The following is a 17,788-nucleotide window of genomic DNA, read 5'->3' on the forward strand; positions in this document are numbered from 1 at the left end:
ATAGTACTTTTATGTTTTGAGATCTTCGCTTTAACTTCCATCGTGGTCTCCCCTACATAGTAGAGACCACAGGGGCAGCTCAGGATATAGACCACAAAACTACTTTTGCACGTATAGCGTTTCCGTATCATATATTCTTTCCCCGTATGGGGATGACAAAACACTGCCCCTTTAATCAGGTTATTACAGCACGCACATCCGAGACAGGGAAAATTACCCAGGCTCGGACGGCTCAAAGTAGTTTGTAGGTCCCTCCTCGAGCTGCCAACATCCGATGTAACCAACTCATCCTTCAGATTTTTATTCCTCCTATACGAGAATAATGGGGGCAGCTGAAATTCACTCACACTAGTGTGCCCCCTTGCTAATACTGACCAATGTCTCCGAATTATATCCGAAATCAAACCACTCGAACCATTGTATGTTGTCACAAATGGTATCCTCTTTTTAACCTCAGTAGCCACTCTAGGAGTCAGGAGTTCAGCTCTATCTTTAGCGAGTGCTTTTATTTTAAATTTATTTACATCCCTCTCAGGGTATCCTCTCATGAGAAATTTTTGGCACATTTCATTAAGCCTCATATCTACAATAGAGTCGCTTGAGACAATCCTCCTGACTCTCAGAAGCTGGCTCCAAGGAAGAGATTCTACCATTTTTCGTGGGTGCTCACTAGAGAAATGTAGGATATTGTTTCTGTTTGTCTGTTTGACAAATAAATCAGTTTGTAGAAATCCATCATTCTTATAGACACATGTATCCCAAAATTGCATTTTGGTCTGAGAGCACTCCATGGTGAACCCCAACCCAGGGTAGATGTTATTCAAAAATGAATGGAATTGTGTCAACTCACCAGAGTTACCGTCCCAAATCAAGAAGATGTCGTCAATGTAGCGCCGCCAGCCCCTAACATGACCCCAGAATGGTGAAGTGTACACGTGTTCGCCCTCAGAGAAGTCCAAGAGAGATCTGAACCAATACTGAAACAATGACAGCTGGCATGAAGTAACGATCTGAGTGGAGTTAAATAGGGAAGCAGCTTAGCAATAAACGAGAGCAGCTGATAAAGCCAACCTCAGTGACCAGCAGTTCCGCTCAAAGCCACCAGAGGGAGTCCAAGAGCAGAACCAACCAAAGTACCATTCATGACCACAGGAGGGAGTCCGAGAACGGAATTCACAACAGTACCCCCCCCTTGAGGAGGGGTCACCGAACCCTCACCAGGGCCCCCAGGCAGATCAGGATGAGCCAAATGAAAGGCACGAACTAAATCGGCAGCATGGACATCGGAGGCAACAACCCAGGAATTATCCTCCTGACCATAGCCCTTCCACTTAACCAGGTACTGAAGCTTCCGTCTCGAAATACGAGAATCCAAAATTTTTTCCACCACATACTCCAACTCCCCCTCAACCAACACCGGAGCAGGAGGATCAACGGAGGGAACCATAGGCACCACGTACCTCCGCAACAACGACCTATGGAACACATTATGGATGGCAAAAGAAGCTGGAAGGACCAAACGAAATGACACAGGGTTGAGAATTTCAGAAATCTTATAAGGACCAATGAAACGAGGCTTAAACTTAGGAGAAGAAACCTTCATAGGAACATAACGAGAAGACAACCAAACCAAATCCCCAACACGAAGTCGGGGACCAACACAACGATGGCGGTTAGCGAAACGTTGAGCCTTCTCCTGGGACAACGTCAGATTGTCCACTACGTGAGTCCAAATTTGCTGCAACCTGTCCACCACAGAATCCACACCAAGACAGTCAGAAGGCTCAACCTGCCCCGAAGAAAAACGAGGATGAAAACCAGAATTGCAAAAAAAAGGCAAAACCAAAGTAGCCGAACTAGCCCGATTATTAAGGGCGAACTCAGCCAATGGCAAGAAGGTCACCCAATCATCCTGATCAGCAGAAACAAAGCATCTCAGATAGGTTTCCAAAGTCTGGTTGGTTCGTTCGGTTTGGCCATTTGTTTGAGGATGGAAAGCCGAAGAAAAAGACAAATCAATGCCCATCTTAGCACAAAAGGACCGCCAAAACCTAGAGACAAACTGGGAACCTCTGTCCGACACAATGTTCTCCGGAATGCCATGCAAACAAATCACATGTTGAAAAAATAATGGCACCAAATCAGAGGAAGAAGGTAATTTAGGCAAGGGTACCAAATGGACCATCTTAGAAAAGCGATCACAAACCACCCAGATGACAGACATCCTTTGAGAGACAGGAAGATCTGAAATAAAATCCATGGAAACATGCGTCCAAGGCCTTTTCGGGACTGGCAAGGGCAAAAGCAACCCACTGGCACGAGAACAGCAGGGCTTAGCCCAAGCACAAGTCCCACAGGACTGCACAAAAGAACGCACATCCCGTGACAAGGAAGGCCACCAAAAGGACCTAGCCACCAAATCTCTGGTACCAAAAATCCCAGGATGACCAGCCAACACCGAGCAATGAACCTCAGAAATAACTCTGCTAGTCCATCTATCAGGGACAAACAATTTCTCAGCTGGACAACGGTCAGGTCTATCAGCCTGAAACTCCTGCAGCACCCGCCGCAAATCAGGGGAGATGGCAGACAGAATTACCCCCTCTTTGAGAATACCAGCCGGCTCAGGGACTCCCGGAGAATCAGGCACAAAACTCCTAGAAAGGGCATCCGCCTTCACATTCTTAGAACCTGGAAGGTATGAGACCACAAAATCGAACCGGGAGAAAAACAACGACCATCGAGCCTGTCTAGGATTCAACCGCTTGGCAGACTCGAGATAAGTCAGATTTTTGTGATCCGTCAAGACCACCACGCTTGCACTTTATAGTATTACTCCACTTTTTTGCTGGGCTGCCGGTCTCTGGCAGTTAGCTGTTAGCACACATGATTGTGAAAATATACGAACTCTATATATATATACCTTAGGATTTGTATGTCTCGTGCTGGTATTCTCAGCTCACCATTGTATCCACGGATGTAGTCACTATGTCACTTTATTATAAGTGGTAATATTTTATTTACTATCTGACTGTATCTTTAATAAAGTTTGTGCTATTTGATTTAAATACGTTTGGCAACCCTTTTTGACTCATGGTTCTCCAATTAGTTTTATGTTTTCCACTTCATAGCTAGCAGCTCCCGATTGCCAACATCATAATTACGCTCAGCAGGCGAAAACTTTCTAGAAAAGAAGGCACATGGCTTCATCACAGAGCCATCAGAACTTCTTTGAGACAAAACAGCCCCTGCTCCAATCTCAGAAGCATCAACCTCGACCTGAAAAGGGAGCGAAACATCTGGCTGACGCAACACAGGGGCCGAAGAAAAACGACGTTTCAGCTCCTGAAAAGCCTCAACGGCCCCAGAGGACCAATTCACCACATCAGCACCTTTCTTTGTCAAACCAGTCAAAGGTTTAACCACACTAGAAAAATTAGCGATGAAGCGACGGTAAAAATTAGCAAAGCCCAGGAATTTCTGGAGGCTCTTCACAGATGTAGGTTGAGTCCAATCATAAATGGCCTGAACTTTAACAGGATCCATCTCGATAGTAGAAGGGGAAAAAATGAAGCCCAAAAAGGAAACCTTCTGAACTCCGAAGAGACATTTAGACCCCTTCACAAACAAGGAATTAGCACGAAGGACCTGGAATACCATTCTGACCTGTTTCACATGAGACTCCCAATCATCCGAAACGACCAAAATATTATCCAAATATACAATCATGAATCTATCCAGATACTTTCGGAAGATGTCATGCATAAAGGACTGAAACACAGATGGAGCATTTGAATGCCCAAATGGCATTACCAGGTACTCAAAATGGCCCTCGGGCGTATTAAATGCTGTTTTCCATTCATCGCCCTGTTTAATACGCACAAGGCTATACGCCCCTCGAAGATCTATCTTGGTGAACCAACTAGCCCCCTTAATCCGAGCAAACAAATCAGACAGCAGAGGCAAAGGGTACTGAAATTTGACCGTGATTTTATTGAGAAGGCGGTAATCTATACAGGGTCTCAGAGAACCATCCTTCTTGGCCACAAAAAAGAACCCTGCTCCCAACGGTGATGAAGACGGGCGAATATGCCCTTTCTCCAAGGACTCCTTTATATAACTCTGCATAGCGGCGTGCTCTGGCACAGATAAATTAAAAAGTCGGCCCTTAGGAAACTTACTACCAGGAATCAAATTTACAGCACAATCACAATCCCTATGAGGGGGTAGGACACTGGATTTGGGCTCATCAAATACATCCTGGTAATCCGACAGAAACTCAGGGACTTCAGAAGGAGTGGAAGCAGAAATTGACACCAACGGAACATCGGCATGTACCCCTTGACAACCCCAACTAGACACAGACATTGATTTCCAATCCAATACTGGATTATGAACCTGTAGCCATGGCAAACCCAACACGACCACATCATGCAAATTATGCAACACCAAAAAGCGAATATCTTCCTGATGTGCAGGAGCCATGCACATGGTCAACTGAGTCCAGTACTGAGGTTTATTCTTGGCCATCGGCGTGGCATCAATTCCCCTTAATGGAATATGATACTGCAAAGGCTCCAAGAAAAAACCACAGCACCTGGCAAACTCCAAGTCCATCAAATTCAGGGCAGCGCCTGAGTCCACAAATGCCATAACCGAGTAGGATGACAAAGAGCAAATCAGAGTAACAGACAAAAGAAATTTAGGCTGTACAGTACCAATGGTGACAGACCTAGCGAACCGCTTGGTGCGCTTAGGACAATCAGAGATAGCATGAGTGGAGTCACCACAGTAAAAACACAGCCCATTCTGATGTCTGTGTTCTTGCCGTTCAGTTCTGGTCAAAGTTCTATCACATTGCATAAGCTCAGGCCTCTGCTCAGAGGACACCGCCAAATGGTGCACGATTTTGCGCTCGCGCAAACGCCGATCAATTTGGATGGCCAAGGACATTGATTCATTCAGACCAGCAGGCGTGGGGAATCCCACCATAACATCCTTAAGGGCTTCAGAAAGACCCTTTCTAAAAATTGCTGCCAGGGCACACTCATTCCATTGAGTAAGCACAGACCATTTTCTAAACTTCTGACAATATATCTCCGCTTCATCCTGACCCTGACACAAAGCTAGCAAGATTTTCTCTGCCTGATCCACTGAATTCGGTTCGTAATAAAGCAATCCAAGCGCCAGAAAAAACGCATCTACATTAAGCAATGCAGGATCTCCTGGCGCAAGGGAGAATGCCCAGTCTTGAGGGTCGCCACGCAACAAAGAAATAATAATTTTTACTTGCTGAATGGGGTCACCAGAGGAGCGGGGTTTCAAAGCAAGAAACAGTTTACAATTATTTTTGAAATTCAGAAACTTAGATCTATCCCCAGAAAACAAATCAGGAATCGGAATTCTAGGTTCTAACATCGGATTCTGAACTACATAATCTTGAATGCTTTGTACCCTTGCAGTGAGATGATCCACACAAGAGGACAGACCCTGAATATCCATATCTACACCTGAGTCCTGAACCACCCAGAGGTTAAGGGGAAAAGAGAGACAAAACACACTGCAAAGAAAAAAAAATGGGTTCAGAACTTCTCTTATCCCTCTTTTGAGATGCATTAACACTTTTGGGCCAGCTGTACTGTTATGGACCTGGTGGTTAGGAGCACCCGGAATGACCTGATGAGTAAATTAAAAATCGGGACTAGCTCTGGGTAAGTGGGAACTCTGCTGACCGCAAACCCTACTCCTATCACACACACTAGAAATAGCCGTGGAGCGTACCTAACTCTCCCTAGACACCTCTTCACAGCCTAAGAGCTAACTACACCTAAAGATAGAAATAGAAGCCTTACCTTGCCTCAGAGAAATTCCCCAAAGGTAAAGACAGACCCCCACATATATTGACTGTGAGTTAAGAGGAAAGTCACAAACACAGGAATGAAACAGGTTTTAGCAAAGGAGGCCAGATTTCACTAAATAGTCAGAGGATAGAAAAGGGAACTATGCGGTCAGCACAAAAGACTACAAAAAACCACGCAGAGTAAGCAAAAAGACTCCCCACACCGACTCACGGTGTGGAGGTGCCACTCTGCACCCCAGAGCTTCCAGCTAACAAGGGAATATCATGATAGCAAGCTGGACTAGAAATTAGCAGTAACAACAAATGAACTAGCAAAGACTTAGCTTCTGCTGGAGTAGACAGGTCCTCAGAGAAGTCCAAGAGAGATCTGAACCAATACTGAAACAATGACAGCTAGCATGAAGTAACGATCTGAGTGGAGTTAAATAGGGAAGCAGCATAGCAATAAACGAGAGCAGCTGATAAAGCCAACCTCAGTGACCAGCAGTTCCGCTCGAAACCACCAGAGGGAGTCCAAGAGCAGAACCAACCAAAGTACCATTCATGACCACAGGAGGGAGTCCGAGAACGGAATTCACAACAGTACCCCCCCCTTGAGGAGGGGTCACCGAACCCTCACCAGGGCCCACAGGCAGATCAGGATGAGCCAAATGAAAGGCACGAACTAAATCGGCAGCATGGACATCGGAGGCAACAACCCAGGAATTATCCTCCTGACCATAGCCCTTCCACTTAACCAGGTACTGAAGCTTCCGTCTCGAAATACGAGAATCCAAAATTTTTTCCACCACATACTCCAACTCCCCCTCAACCAACACCGGAGCAGGAGGATCAACGGAGGGAACCTAAATGCTAATGCTAAAATCTGTTTCATTCCTGTGTTTGTTACTTCCTCTTAACTCACAGTCAATATTTGTGGGGGGGCTACCTTTACTTTGGGGAATTTCTCTGAGGCAAGGTAGGCTGCTATTTCTATCTTCAGGGGTAGTTAGCTCTTAGGCTGTGAAGAGGCGTCTAGGGAGAGTTAGGTACGCTCCACGGCTATTTCTAGCGTGTGTGATAGGATTAGGGATTGCGGTCAGTAGAGTTACCACTTCCTCAGAGCTTGTCCCAGGTTTTTCCATTTTAACCATCAGGTCATTTCGGGTGCTCCTAACCACCAGGTCCCTAACAGTCTCTGTCCTGTCCTGCTTCCTTTGTGTCTTCCCCTTCCCAGTGCTCCTTTGGGCTCGCCTGTACTCGGCTCTTACCTAACTGTACTTCATCTTACCCTGCTCTGTCCGTCCTACGCCCAACTTCTCTATTTTGTACCTCCTACTACCTGTCTCCAGGTTCCAGCTTCTGCGTCAATAGTCTCCCTTGGGTCTACCTGGTTAGCTCACCCTTGGGAGGTTAATTGTCGTGGATCTGCGGGTCCACTCCAGGTATTCCAAAAGATCTTACAAAACAGACAGGCCATGGACCCCGCTGGTACCCCGACTCCTACCCAGAAGGAATTATTGTTCCTTAGGGAGAATCATCTAGGATGTCCTTTTTGAAAACCTTGGAATCTCGTCTCTCGTCCCTGCAGGCCTCCGATCCTGGGAGCGCTTCGCAGTTAGCAAGTCTCCAACAGGAGCTGGCCCAACAGCGTGACACTCAAGCTCATATTTTAAATTTGATGGTTTCTGTGGATGATCGTCTTCGCGCCCTCCAGTCTTCAGCTCCCGTCTCTTCTCTGGCCTCGGCTCCTCACCCACCTCCCTGTCTGGCTAAACCTCCTCGCTATAGTGGGGATCCAAAGTTATGTAGAGGGTTTTTAAATCAATGCCAGCTTCATTTTGAGTTACTTCCCATGCAGTATCCCACTGAATGTTCTAAAGTGGCTTTTGTAATCTCTCACTTAGAGGGTGAGGCTTTGGCATGGGTTAATCCTCTCTTTGGGAGCGGGATGATACCCTTGTTTCTCAACTCTCCACCTTCTTTGATACTTTTCGCAAAGTGTTTGATGAGCTGGGTCGTTTGGCCTCTACCACCGAGTCTCTGTTCAACCTTCAACAAGGTATGCTTTCGGTGGGCCAATACGCTATCCTTTCATCCGAATTAGGATGGAATAATGAGGCTTTGGTGGGAGCCTTCTGGCGGAGGCTTTCTCGTCGAATTAAGGACAAGTTGGCGGGTTGTGATACTCTGACTTCCTTGGAGGATCTCATCTCGTTGGCAACCCGCATTGACTTACGTTTTCAAGAACGTTCTCGAGAATCCGCTAGAGAGAGGATATTTCCTCGACTTCCTCCTGTTTCTCCTAGCTCTTCCCGTCCTCGGTCTGAGTCTTCTTTTGCTAATTCTGCCCCAGAACCCATGCAGGTGGATCGTCTTAAGCCTGTGGAGCAACATCGGAAAGAGAGACTAACTCAAGGTCTCTGTTTATATTGTGGTAGTGCGTCTCATCTTTTGTGTTCCTGTCCTTTGAGGCCGGGAAACGCCTCCACCTAGGATTGGTAAGAGAGGTCTCCCTAGGTATCCCAGAACCCTCTCAACCACTCACTCTTTCTGTTCTTTTACATCTGGGTAATAAACGTTTCTCTGACTCTGCTTATATAGATTCCAGGGCAGCTGGGAACTTTATTCAACTCGAGGCAGTTAGGAGATTGCGGATTCCGGTCAGATCCCTGGAGACTCCTCAACAGATTGTGTCAGTCGATGGCCAACCTCTGCGGGAGTCCGTTACATTGGTAACCGAAGAATTGGAATCCAAATCCAAATTGAAATCCTGCATCCTGAGAAGATCGTCTTCTATGTGCTGCCTTCATTATCCCACACGTTTCTTCTTGGATTTCCTTGGTTGAGGACTCATGAGCCTTATATTGACTGGCGGTCTGGCGAAATCCTGCGTTGGGAACTCTTCTGCCAGAGTAACTGTCCGCTTCCTGTTTTGCCAAAAAACCTTCTCGTACAATTTCGGTATCTTCAAATTTACCTACTTCGTATTTGTCTTTCCAGGATGTCTTCAATAAGAAAGAGGCAGAGACTTTACCTCCGCATCGACCCTACAACTGCCCAATTGATCTTGTTCTGGGCTCTACTCCTTCCCGAGGTCGAATTTACCCGTTGTCTCCTACCGAGACTCAAGCCATGACTGAATACGTCCGGGAGAATTTATCCAAAGGTTTTATTCGCAAATCCTCCTCCCCTGCAGGTGCGGGTTTCTTCTTCGTTAAGAAGAGGGACGGGTCCTTTCGTCCTTGTATTGACTACCGTGGTCTCAACAATCTCATGATCAAGAATAAGTACCTGCTACCGCTCATTCCTGAGTTGTTTGATCGCCTGAGTGGAGCCCAAATTTTCACAAAATTGGATCTTCGCTGAGCTTGCAATCTAATCCGTAATCGTTCAGGAGACTAATGGAAAACCGCTTTTAACACGCGAGATGGCCACTATGAGTATTTAGTCATGCCTTTCGGCTTGTGTAAGGCTCCAGCAGTGTTCCAGGAGTTTATGATGTTTTCCGAGATCTACTCTACTCCTGTGTGGTGGTATATTTAGACGACATTTTGGTGTTCTCCTCAGATCTTGCTTCCCACAGAAGGGATGTCCGCCAAGTGCTGTCTCGTCTTAGAGAGAACCGTCTTTATGCCAAACTCGAGAAGTGCGTTCTTGAGCAGTCTTCGCTACCATTTCTTGGCTATATCATTTCTGACTCTGGCTTGCAAATGGACCCGGAAAAAGTGTCTGCTGTGCTTAACTGGCCACATCCTCAGGGAGCAAAAGCTATCCAACGCTTCCTCGGGTTCGCAAATTACTACCGGCAGTTTATCCCACATTTCACCACTCTGGTCGCCTCAATTTCTGCTTTGACTCGCAAGGGGTCCAACCCCCACATCTGGTCTTCTGAAGCTGAAGATGCTTTTCGCTCTCTGAAACAAGCCTTTGCTTCGGCTCCTGTACTCCATCGGCCTGAGGTCAACAAGCCCTTCATTCTTGAGGTAGACGCTTCTGCCATTGGTGCTGGTGCGGTACTTTCCCAAAGATCCTCTTCCGGACATCTGGCTAATTGTGGTTTCTTTTCCAAAATCTTCTCCGCCTCAGAAAGGAACTACGCCATCGGTGACAAGGAACTATTGGCCATAAAATTGGTGCTGGAAGAGTGGCATTATCTGTTGGAGGGAGCTGTTCACCCTTTCAAACATTTCATAAGAATTTGGAATATATCCGTTCGGCGCAAAGATCGAATCCTCGACAAGCCAGATGGTCATTGTTCTTTGCCAGTTTTGACATCGAATTACATTTTTGACCTGGAAACAAGAACTTCAAAGCCGATGCTTTGTCCAGGTCATTTCTCGCATCCGATGTTGAGGAGGAGCCGGCACACATCGTGGATCCCAGCAAAATTATTCTTGTGGCTCCGGTCAGCATGTCTTCTTTACCACCAGGTAAAACCTTTGTCCAGGTGAACGAAAGGTCTCGAGTCCTAAGCTGGAGCCATACCTCAAAACTAGCAGGCCATGTAGGATACAAGAAGACACTCGCTCTCATCCACGCTCCACTATTGGTGGCCGTCTCTTCTTCCGGATGTTCAAAGTTTTGTCGCCTCATGCGCAATAAACAAGATCCCCAGACATCTGCCCTCCGGTCTCCTACATCCACTTCCAGTTCCTTCGGCTCCCTGGCAGCATATCGCTATGGATTTTATTACCAACCTTCCTTGGTCTTCTGGTCATACGGTCATTTTTGTAGTCGTGGATCGATTCTCCAAGATGGCTCATTTCGTCCCTTTGCCAGGATTAACTTTCGCTCCTGAATTGGCGAGAAACTTCATTGCTCATATCTTCCGGATTCACGGTTTTCCGTTGCACTTTGTCTCTGATAGAGGAGTTCAGTTCATCTCTTGTTTTTGGCGAGCTCTATGCAAACTGATGAATGTTACCTTGGATTTCTCTACAGTTTATCATCCTCAGACCAATGGACAAGCAGAACGCACAAACCAAATACTGATGACTTATCTCCGTCATTTTTCCAACGGTCATCAAAATGACTGGTCTGATTTGCTTCCGTGGGTTGAGTTTGCGTACAATAACCACATCAATGAGTCTTCTTCCAAATCTCCCTTCTTCATTGTCTATGGGCAACATCCTGGTATCCCTCTACCGGTACTTCCTGTCTCGGGTGTGCCAGCGACTGATCTTCTGTTCGAGGAGTTCTCCAGGGTCTGGCAGGAGACCAAAATTGCCTTGGAACGGGCACAGGCCAAACTGAAATTGCCCGCTTCTCTTCGCATACCTAACTCTTTTCACGTCTCCCTTTTGAAACCAGTCATCTTCAATCAGTTCCATGTTTCCCCTGCTCAAACTCGTTTACCTGTCTCCGACCCAGATGTCTTTGAGGTTAAGGACATTCTTGCCATGAAAAAGTCTCGAGGTAAAACTCTCTTTTTGGTTGATTGGAAGGGTTTTGGTTCCGAAGAGAGGTCTTGGGAGCCCCGTGAGAACATACAAGCTCCTCAGATTTTATCCAGGTTTCTGTCTGGTCTTAGAAAGGAGGGGAGTAAGGGGAGGGGTACTGTCACAGCCACTCCTTCTGCAGCCGTGCCTGCTGCCGGGACCACCGCCGCTCCCCCGCTCATACTTACCCGCTGCGGCGCGCTCCTCCTGCAGGCGCGCATCCTCTGCTTCATTCTTCTCCGCTCCCTGGTTCTCGTTGGGTGCGCGTGCGCACCGCTCACTCCAGCACATCCTCTTTCTGATTTACAGGTGCTCTGTATCTCCTCTCTGTGATCCTGGAGGACCGTGACCCAGAAGTCCTTCAGCACTCCATGTATTTAAGGCGATTCCTTCCTCTGCTCCTTGCCTGTCTGTCATTTGTGCTTCTGTGACTCAGGTCCACCTTTGTCTTTGCTCTGCCTGTTCTGAGTCTCCGCACTGTCCAACCAGTTCAGCTTCTCTGTCTCTCCCAGGCTTTCTTGTCTCCTCGTCCAGTCCAGCCTTCCCAGTGTCCGCTCCGTACTCTGTTAGTCTGGTGTCTCTGTCCTGTCCTGCTTCCTTTGTGTCTTCCCCTTCCCAGTGCTCCTTTGGTCTCACCTGTACTCGGCTCTTACCTAACTGTACTTCATCTTACAATGCTCTGTCTGTCCTACGCCCAGCTTCTTTATCTTGTACTTCCTACTACCTGTCTCCGGGTTCCAGCTTCTGCGGCAATAGTCTCCCTTTGGTCTGCCCCTAACGCTCCCTGTATAGGGGGTGGTCTACCTGGTCAGCTCACCCTTGGGAGGTTCGTTGTCGTGGATCTGCGGGTCCACTCCAGGTGTTCCAAAAGATCTTACAGCACACTGCAGCGAGGGCGATATAACTACTCCCACTCAGGTAGGAACAATAATTATCAATCCCGCCGTCGCTACAAAGCCTCCCAAACGCACAGGACAACTCCGCTGCCACCAGCTCCGAATTCTTAATTATTAATGGAGCCAACCCAAATCAGTAGCGTAATTCACTTCAGAGGACGTGACAGTATGTTATAGAACAAGGAGAGACAAGCTAGTAATTTTATATATTTTACTCCAAAAAAGGTAGGCAGTGTTTACAGAAGTATAAAAAGATATTTTAAAATTAGACAAGTCATGTGTACAGTAGAATTACAAATAAAATGGGATTAAAGTTGAAAAGAAAACTTACATTTCGTTAGGGACACATCAAGATGCATAGCACATCTGCATAGCAGCTAGACCCTGGACAAAGACCCGTGAAGACTCCTGCTTCACTCACTTATTTGCTAGCCTAAAACCAAGCCACTCCCCCTGTGGTGACCTCACTTAGAGGCTGAATCCTCCCCTTTTCTTAGAGTTATGGCACCCATTTTTATGCCTAGCTCGCTATATGAACCTTGCAAAAGACACAATGATCAGGATGTGCCCCACATCAGGGGGATTTTTTTAAGTGTAAACACAGTGTAGTTAAGGAGAAACCTGCTCCTTGCGCTCGTTGGGTTTAGCCTCTAGCAGTTTCAGTGAGATATAGATCTCTCGATGGACATCCGGAATCTATAATCCTTATATCTCTAGCCCAGATTGGTGCCACTGGAGCGCCCCCACACCGCCGCAGGGCCGAGGGGTACCCGGAGCTGGGCCTCTAGGTCTCAGTCCTGGGGTTGTCACGGTAGCTAGACCCGGTCCGTGGCCCTGTCTGTCAGTGGGGGACGTCCGGTGCAATAAGTGATGTTGTAGCGGTGCAGTTGTGGGGTGCAGGTCGCGGTAAATAACGAGGACACCAGGTTGCAGTCTCTTTACCTCTTTACTGAAGCTCTCTGGGTCCTCAGTCCGGAATACGGCTCACCAGGCTGCGCAAGTCCGGCCGGTCCAATGGCACTTCCAGAGCTCTCCTTGCAGGTGGAAATCGGTGCCTTCCTTCTAGCGCTATGTGTTGCAGTCCTTCCCTGCTGTGCTTACGGAAAGTACCCCACAACTGTTGTGTCTGTTTCTCGTGTTCCCTCACAACAACTTAATTCGCAATGATCTTCCTCGTCCCTCCAGATACTATGGTAGGAACGCACCCGTATGACGGGGAGGCTCGGAGATCTTCCGGGACTCTATCTGCGCCCCTCTCCTGTTGGTACCCCCCTTTGCCTTCCTGGGTGATGCGTGAGACAGTCCGCCTCAAGCTAACTGCCCTGCCGTAGGTCTGAGGTATGGCTTGAAACTCTTTACCTCCTCGGCGTTCCGGCCACCGGTAGTGCGCCTCAGTAAGGTGCTGCCTCTTTCAGCACAACCCTCACTGGTATCTCCTTTCGCTTGATTTCGTTTCTCACTCAGCACAATCTATCTCGCTTCTTAGTCCTTCCTTGGGCACCGCCGCTATGCTGAGCAGGCACGGTCCCTTTACGTTCTTTCCATGCCAAGCCTCTGCCAGGATCCCACCCCTGGCAGAGACCCTACAGTCTCTCCCTTCACAACACCCTCTGCCACCAGGTGTTGCTCCGTTCAATCCCGTCAGCGTTCTCTCTAACTTCCTGCCTGACCCCCAGTTTACCCACTATGGTGGGGAGTGGCCTAATGAATAGCACCCTTAGCTCCCCCCGGAGGCCCAGCTGTGAAATGTATTGGTGACTGTGATACCTGCTCAGAGAACTCCTTCCGTGCCATCGAACGCAGCATGGCCCCCCTTAGTGGCTGAACCATGCTACTGCAACGACCAGGACTCTGGGGCGCTGCACTCCCCCCTGGTTAAACACAGTACTCCGGGACTGGGAAGAAAAACAACAATACAGGTTAGCAAAAAGACATACAATTTTGTTGAGTGCAAATAACAATAAGTATACTTAAGTAGGCTTCCCTTTATGGGAGGTGAGGACACTTGTAACGTTACAAACATAATTAACCTTATAATTTACAGAGTATAAATAACTTCTGTTACCCAACCGGGTATTCTATTTAGTGCAATTTTTGAAATAGTAACTTAACATTGCCTTTAAGAAACTCACACTCTTAGTCTATCAAAGGCCTTCCTATAATCACATTATAAGGCATTTCAACTTTACATTCTCCTTCTTGTGAACCTGCAGGACCGCCTGTCCCTACGGCACCAGGCCTACTGCCTCTCCTTTCTTCTACAGGACCGCCCTGTTCAGCCAGGGCCTACTGCCTTTCGCTACTATACACAGTATAGACATAACATTCCTTTCGGTTGAAGAACTCTGAGCCAGCTCTACTCGGCCCCTTTAAGGACTCACTCTCTAACCCCTACGGGTTCACTCTCTGTCCTTAGCAATAAAGTAACTTTTCAATGGGGACGCAGGGTTTACCTTCTATCCTCACCCTCATTATTACTTCTCTTACTTTCAACTATGCAGGCTTCTACTTCTACCCCTACGGGCTCTCTGCATCTTTCCTGTCTTCAAAACATTATTCAAATTTCACATTTTAACAAATTCAACACATATAACTTAGCATGTAAAACAGTTACATTTCTTTTCAAGGCATCATTATGGCATTACTGTTCTGCAACAGTATCTCTCTCAAGTTCAGTTTCTCACATCCCCTTTAAGAGGAGACCAAGTCTTTCTAAGATAGCTCGTCTCCTCAGCCTACCGGCCCATGCAAAGGTTCCGGCATGGTATCTTCGCAAAGTGTCTTTAACTAGAACCGGTAGGAAAGGTATCTTCGCAAAGTGTCTTTGGCTCAAACAAATAGGACAAATATCTTCGCAAAGTGTCTTTGGCTAAAACCAGTAGGGAGCACCTTTAAGAAGGTGCAAACTATTTACAAGGGAAGTTCGAATCATGCGCAGTTCATGATTTCTGCAGTTCTCTTTTTTAAAACTGTATAAACTTCAGGAAAACAACAGTGACCCCGGGTCAACAAAGGGGTCACCTTTAACCCTAGACGGGTTTAGCAGCAACTTAAAGGAATAAAAGACAAACAGTAACTATTTACATTTTCATGGTATCGAGGTTTAGTTGGACGGCTTCCAGGGCTGCACCTGGCACTTAACCCTTCTCGGCCTGGGCAAAGTGAGGTCCAGGGTTACACCCAGTGTTGGACAAACGCCGTTAATCCGTCTTTCATGTACGATTAAATCATGCGCAGCGATGGAGGTCTGCGCAGCTTGAGTATGGACATCTGCTGCAGCAGAGGTAGCGGCTGCTGCAAGATCAGTCACTGGAACGGAGTCAGCAGCTGTGGCACTAGCAGTCGCCGGGGTGGTGTCGGTCGTCAGGGCAGGGTGGCTCTTCCTACCTGCTTCAGATGCGGTTCCTCCGGTGCCGGTCTGCTCCGTCTCCGCTGGGGTCTGGAACGCTGGCTGCAGGGCCTTGTTCTGCGACGCTGTCATCTCTGCTTGCAGCACCTCGCTTTCCGGCAGGGCCTTGCTTTCCAGCTTCGGAGCGCTGGGACTTCTTCCCTGCTCCGGACCAGATGAGGCTGCCGACAGATGTCCGGTGAGGCTCCTGATGATGGCCTTCTTCCACCCGGCCTCGGTGCTCAGCTGCGTCCGCCGGGGTCGGTCGCTGAGCTCGTCCACTCCGGCCTGCAGGAATTCAGCATCAGCGGTGGAGGCCTGGTTGCGGTGCCCCTCCGGGTGGCTGGGGGAGTCCTCTGCTCCGACCCCACGCTCCGGCTCCGGGCGGCTCGCCATGGCGTCCTCCATGTCGCTCGCTCCTTCTTCCTGGTCCTTTTCCCGCTCTCTTCTTCGTGGGCGGTTTCGTTTTCGTTGTCTCTGCCCACCATTAAGGATCAGGAGGCGGATCTCGGCTGCTGACGGACACGTCCTCAAGGGGCCGAGATATTTAGACTGGGCGGCCATTGTCTTTCGCGCTCTTCAGCTTGTTCACGCCCACTTCCACGCCCTTCTTCTTCTCCTGCGCTCTCCTCAGCGCTGTAATGGCGGCGGTTTTGGCGGGAACTTTTGGCGGTAAATGGCGCAGCACAGTCTTTGCAATAAAGTACAGTCCAAGCACAATAAATCACAGTTCCAAGGCACACATGACCTGATTCTTCAGGCTTAAGTAGATCCTGTTCGTGACGCCAAGTTGGAGCGCCCCCACACCGCCGCAGGGCCGAGGGGTACCCGGAGCCGGGCCTCTAGGTCTCAGTCCTGGGGTTGTCACGGTGGCTAGACCCGGTCCGTGGCCCTGTCTGTCAGTGGGGGACGTCCGGTGCAATAAGTGATGTTGTAGCGGTGCAGTTGTGGGGTGCAGGTCGCGGTAAATAACGAGGACACCAGGTTGCAGTCTCTTTACCTCTTTACTGAAGCTCTCTGGGTCCTCAGTCCGGAATACGGCTCACCAGGCTGCGCAAGTCCGGCCGGTCCAATGGCACTTCCAGAGCTCTCCTTGCAGGTGGAAATCGGTGCCTTCCTTCTAGCGCTGTGTGTTGCAGTCCTTCCCTGCTGTGCTTACGGAAAGTACCCCACAACTGTTGTGTCTGTTTCTCGTGTTCCCTCACAACAACTTAATTCGCAATGATCTTCCTCGTCCCTCCAGATACTATGGTAGGAACGCACCCGTATGACGGGGAGGCTCGGAGATCTTCCGGGACTCTATCTGCGCCCCTCTCCTGTTGGTACCCCCCTTTGCCTTCCTGGGTGATGCGTGAGACAGTCCGCCTCAAGCTAACTGCCCTGCCGTAGGTCTGAGGTATGGCTTGAAACTCTTTACCTCCTCGGCGTTCCGGCCACCGGTAGTGCGCCTCAGTAAGGTGCTGCCTCTTTCAGCACAACCCTCACTGGTATCTCCTTTCGCTTGATCTCGTTTCTCACTCAGCACAATCTATCTCGCTTCTTAGTCCTTCCTTGGGCACCGCCGCTATGCTGAGCAGGCACGGTCCCTTTACGTTCTTTCCATGCCAAGCCTCTGCCAGGATCCCACCCCTGGCAGAGACCCTACAGTCTCTCCCTTCACAACACCCTCTGCCACCAGGTGTTGCTCCGTTCAATCCCGTCAGCATTCTCTCTAACTTCCTGCCTGACCCCCAGTTTACCCACTATGGTGGGGAGTGGCCTAATGAATAGCACCCTTAGCTCCCCCCGGAGGCCCAGCTGTGAAATGTATTGGTGACTGTGATACCTGCTCAGAGAACTCCTTCAGTGCCATCGAACGCAGCATGGCCCCCCTTAGTGGCTGAACCATGCTACTGCAACGACCAGGACTCTGGGGCGCTGCACCACTATGACCTTAAAAGAACATCCATGCTTTATGTACCAGTTTTAACCAGTTTCAGGTGGGAGGGGGAATGAGTAGTTTAAGGAGAGCCTGTCTGTCACAGCTCAAAGCCATATCAATTCTTGAGGGAGGGGGAAGAAGTGTAGGATCACACACACAGGCAGAGGGAGGGAGAAAGAGTGGCTGAGAATTCCAGCCTTGTGTTGGCGGGCAGAGGAAGCTCTGTGTCTGTCACTCTCCCATCATGACAGCGCTGTGCAGTGTTGTGTATAAATATGTGACTTCAGATGTTTCTGTGCCTGA

The sequence above is a fragment of the Ranitomeya variabilis genome, chromosome 3, assembly GCF_051348905.1.
Source record: "Ranitomeya variabilis isolate aRanVar5 chromosome 3, aRanVar5.hap1, whole genome shotgun sequence".
In the NCBI taxonomy this organism is placed as follows: Eukaryota; Metazoa; Chordata; class Amphibia; order Anura; family Dendrobatidae; genus Ranitomeya; species Ranitomeya variabilis.